We start from the raw sequence: 5,000 nt of genomic DNA, 5'->3' as shown, positions 1-5,000 counted from the left end.
GATTTGAACGCAAACTTAAGACTGACACCAGGACCCACAAACACTGACCACGTCTCCAGGGTTCCAAACACTGGTAACGAGATTGGATTCATCAAGAGAATGTCTGGAGAGCACATTCGCCAAACGTTTAACGCGTACTTACTCTTCTTCTGCCCCACCTCCCCTCCAAAAGCTCATAATTCTGAACTTTATCTAAAATTACGCGTTCTGCTATCACTAGAAAGCAACGAAAATTTCGATGAACATTGTGCACAACTCACTATCCAGTAAGGACAAAATCAAGTGACCGCAAGGCGCATTCCAGTATCCAAAACAATGATATTATTTAAGCCGATACAGAAATGAAATAGAACAAAAGCATTGTCTAGCCAGCGCCAATCAGATACCTCGAAAACACGCCCTCCCAGTAGCTGTAGAAACTCCACGCCAAGAACGCAAAGTCTATTAATTATGATATATAAATAAAATTTGGTGTATAGGAAATCATATACCGAAAAAGCACGGAACGTCTGTCCTTCATGATGAAGAACCATAAGTGATGCAGATGGAAACAAATGCCAGAAAGACGCAGGCTATCGTTCATGATGAACTAAGAACAACTATGCGGTGCTTAAAGACTCAAATGCCAAGAATGTCACAGATGTCGCAGTCTTTCCTTGAAGATGAAGAATTATGCGGTGCATAAGAAATGAAATCGTGGGAAATCACAGTTTACACTTGAGTGATGAAAAACCAATATTCGGTGCAGAAGAAATCAAATAGGGAAAAGGTACAGTCTTTACTCAATGATGAAAACCAATTACGCGGTGCAGAAAAAATCAAATGCCGGGAAGGCTATCATTGACGATAATGAACAGTTTTGCAATGCTGACCAAATGAAATGACAAGAGGGCACAGTCTATCCTCCACGGTGAATAACAGATCTGCGATGCAGACGGAACCTAATTGCGAGAAGGCAGAGTCTTTCCTAGCGACCAGAAACAATTATGCGGTGCTGAAGATATAACATGTTAGGAAAGCACAGTCTACAGATAATGATGAAGAATAGTTATGCGGTGCAGCAGAAAGCAAATGCCGGGAAGTCATGATCATGGTCTACGAATCCTTGACGATGAAAAATATTTATGGTGTGCTGTAGATATCATTTCCCGGGAAAGCACACCCTATAGAAAAAAGAACTTTACGGTCAATCGCCGGGATACCTGTCACTTTCCTTTTCTGCATACCGACTCCTCTTCATATTCAGATGAGGATCCATGTAGCCTTTGTTATGGCTTTTCATATCTAAAAATACAACCATAGATTACTACATTATTATAACTGCATAATTATTACTCGCCAACGCGGATTTACTATCTATGCAGCAAAACTCTAGGCCGTAATCGCTCAAAAGTCACAATCGCTGCAAAGGCTTCAAAAGATAAAAGAGAACTGTTCACAGCAATCACCGCAAAAGCTTTGCTAAACCTGTAAAGACAAAAACTCCTTTTTTTATGTCTAACCCCACACTTAAATCTTACATAACCGAAGGGCAATCGCTGCGAAAGCTTTACAGGATAAAAGACAACTGTTCACAGCAAAAGCCATAACTGGCAATCACCGCAAAAGCTTTGCTAAACCTGTAAAGACAATTTCAGCAAAAGTCCTTTTTGTAAGTCCAACTCCACCACTTAAATCTTACATAACCGGGAAGCAATCGCTGCGAAGCTTTACAGGATAAAAGACAACTGTTCACAGCAAAAGCCATAACTGGCAATCACCGCAAAAGCTTTGCTAAACCTGTAAAGTCAATTTCAGCAAAAGTGTTTTTTCCACTCCAACCTTGAGACCCCGGTAAAGTACTTGAATAGGGCGATTCACAAACAGTTGTAAAATTAAGAAAACTGTCTTTACCAAATAGATAATACTGTTAATGTCCAAAAATACAAAAAACCCTCTAACTTCTGCAAGGTAAAGGTAACCGTGTTGGATGGAGCTCTTCAAACAGGAAACGAGCAAGGATTCCGTACTGCAAATAAGAATTCTATGATAACAGATTAATTTCTCATTATTAATGAGCTGTGTTTGAAATGTAAGTGTCTAGTAACGCTTTTCGGTTTTAAGGCATAAATTTAATATTTTTTATTTTAATTGATAAACAAATGTTCTTGAAATTAACTTAAGGCCGTGACAGTAATTTTTTATTATAAATGAAATAAAATTAGCAACTGCTTGTTTGAGCTGGGTCACCTATTGAAATACATCGTTGTCTTGCTGGTTACGAACATTATCACTTGGACAGGGTGAAACTCCGGGGGAAGGGGGGCACTCCTGGGACAACTTTGACCACAAAAAGCCGAAACAAGAGTCGGGGAATACAGTCAAGACACATTGTCTTATGTTTAACGAGTGAAAAATGCAAGCTGTTTTCTCCAGAAAAAAAAATGTTACCTTTATAACCGGAAATTCACGCATACTACCTCATGAAATGATAATTTGGTCCTGCTGAATAGCGAACCCAAACGCGTTGCGCATAGTGACAGTTACCTGTCAAAATCTGTCAATCAAAGAGCCATGCAAACAAGCTAACGATCCGGCTCTCCACTTATTTCAAAATACAATTCCTTTTTTTGTTACATTTCCCAGTTCCTCAACCAGGAACCGATGGGATAAGCTGGTGTGTTCTCACGCTTTAAAAATATGGCAATAAATTGTGTTTGCCCGTCGGCAACATGATCAGCAACATTTCATCGCCTCCTCCTTTTCTGAACAGACCTAAGGTGCATCCCCTGACAGTAACTTCGTCTCTTCTGCATAAATATAGCGAGAATGAATTCAAGAGAAATCTTTCAACACGGTTCGTCCCCGACCAGTTTTGAAACCTACAACGGCTATCTTGAGGGGAGAAGCGGACTATATTCCAGGTTCAATTTCACAGTGAAAGCAAATTTCACGCTAGAAAGAATTTTCAGCTAGTAAATATTACACACTAGTGAAAACACAGCCTTTAATAGTCTATTTTTTCCAGTCTTGACCTGGGCCACATTTTGTCAGTAGTACCTTTTAATATTTTCTCTTACGGAACAAATTTTGTTATATAACGTATAAGAACTATCCGGCTGCCGGCCGTTCCTTTCCGTTGCCATTTGTGCGTATTGATTACTGTACTCGCACCGACATTTAACTGTCCATCCAGCAACAACATAGGAGCATTATCGAAGACTAAGACATTCGTTTCGCCTTATGAACTCGTTTGCTCCCTTTGGGTATAAAAGGAACTTCTCGCAAATTCTTGACTGCTGGGAAATACTGGAAATAGAACATGAATTTTGCCTCTTCAGGACCAGAAAATCTGCTTTTGCAATAGTAACGCAAAAAGTACTTTTATGGTTCTTTCAGTTATGGCTCGTTCCAATTTGTCCGAGTTAGACTTCATTTCGCAAACTAAGAATAGCATACAAATATTCTGTAGATATAACATACAAATATCAAATAACAAACATCCCCGCAACACTTCATCCTAATTAATAAATAACAAGTTTTCAAGGGTGTTGTGCCAAAAGTACTTTTATGGTTCTTTCAGTTATGGCTCGTTCCAATTTGTCCGAGTTAGACTTCATTTCGCAAACTAAGAATAGCATACAAATATTCTGTAGATATAACATACAAATATCAAATAACAAACATCCCCGCAACACTTCATCCTAATTAATAAATAACAAGTTTTCAAGGGTGTTGTGCCAGAGATTGACGATTAGCATGTGAACAGGCTCCTTGTAAAAGAAAAGGCAAGCGAGAGAAAACAAGGGTTCAAAAGGCTTTGATACTTAGGCAGTTCTAATCCCGAAGTGTGCCTAGATGTATCTGTTAAAACAATACACCAATCAGACAAAAACATCTGAGGTCAATCGAAAGACACGCCTTATGTCAGAATGGTTGTCCAGAATGATGCCAGCAAAACACTTCAGAAGAAAAATCGCTCTGATTAGGCAAATGTTCTTTTTTTTTTATTATTATTTTCCATTCTAACTGATCGTCTATAGCAGATAAGTAACAAGACTAACCACATCTATTTGGGGTGGTTTTAGCTGCGAGAACGGTTCGCTTCGATTTTCTTAGAAGAGCCGATATTTCTGGAAATCAAGACACGAACGCGAGGGCTATATTTTCGCGAATATGCAACTACACATATTACTCCGTTTACCATTCTATTTGCTGCTGGCATTTTGTCGAAACGAAATGACTGAAAGGAAAAGACCTTATGTGCTACAGTCAAACAAAAGTGTTTCTGAACAGTCATGGTTTAATGAAGGTGCATGCCATTGTCGAGATCAACATGATCAACATGATAAAATCAAAAGGCGTTCTTACCGGCTGGACATACTTTTATGATGATCTCTTAACCAGGCTACTGGAACAGTGACCCTGCCCGCTGCTGACTGAAGGATGCACTAAAGATGGTTCACAAAATACAAAAGACAGTTGAGACGGTCCATAAGTATGGGTTATTGACCAAGATTGTTCGGTCAAGATGACTGGATATTGGCCAAGTTCTTTTTTTGCGTGTTTATGGACCGAGACGAAGTCGAGGATTTATTATATGACTTAAAACACCAAAAAATGATCTTTGATCTTGCGGGACCAAGCGAGAAATCCCGAGCGGGCAGTATCGCTCCATCTTGCCCGCTCGGGTAGCCAATCAGAGCGCGCGATTTGGTTCATCTTGCCCGCTCACGGAGCTAGTCATATAATAAAGAAACTTATCAAAACCTGCAAAAAGACATTCAGATAAAAGCAAGGACATAGATGAAAAGATTACTTACCTAGAAATCAGCAGAGTTTGGATGTAGCAAAAATTGTCCAAAACCCGTAAAAATTTAGTTGCATCACCCAAACTAGAGGCACAAAACAACGACCGCAACGATAACCGCCACTTCTGAGATGGAATATCCGCGCGCAATAAATAAAATGAGTTGTCTGTCTAAATCCCAACATTGACACCATAACAAAAGACAGGGATG

The 5,000-nt window shown here is 39.4% G+C and overlaps 1 long non-coding RNA gene across 1 annotated transcript; it reads right to left on the bottom strand.

The window, feature by feature from the left end:
- Nucleotides 1-631: 631 nt before the first annotated feature.
- On the bottom strand, nucleotides 632-4,898 carry LOC137977856 (uncharacterized). Its single transcript, XR_011117892.1, has 3 exons — nucleotides 4,803-4,898; nucleotides 4,351-4,430; nucleotides 632-1,284 (listed from the first exon to the last, which is right to left on the bottom strand). It is a non-coding gene; the product is annotated as an uncharacterized lncRNA (long non-coding RNA).
- Nucleotides 4,899-5,000: the final 102 nt, after the last annotated feature.

Source organism: Montipora foliosa, chromosome 1, assembly GCF_036669935.1.
Source record: "Montipora foliosa isolate CH-2021 chromosome 1, ASM3666993v2, whole genome shotgun sequence".
NCBI lineage: Eukaryota > Metazoa > Cnidaria > Anthozoa > Scleractinia > Acroporidae > Montipora > Montipora foliosa.
Note: the sequence above shows the minus strand (reverse complement) of the source record. Positions and strands in the feature narration are given on the sequence as shown.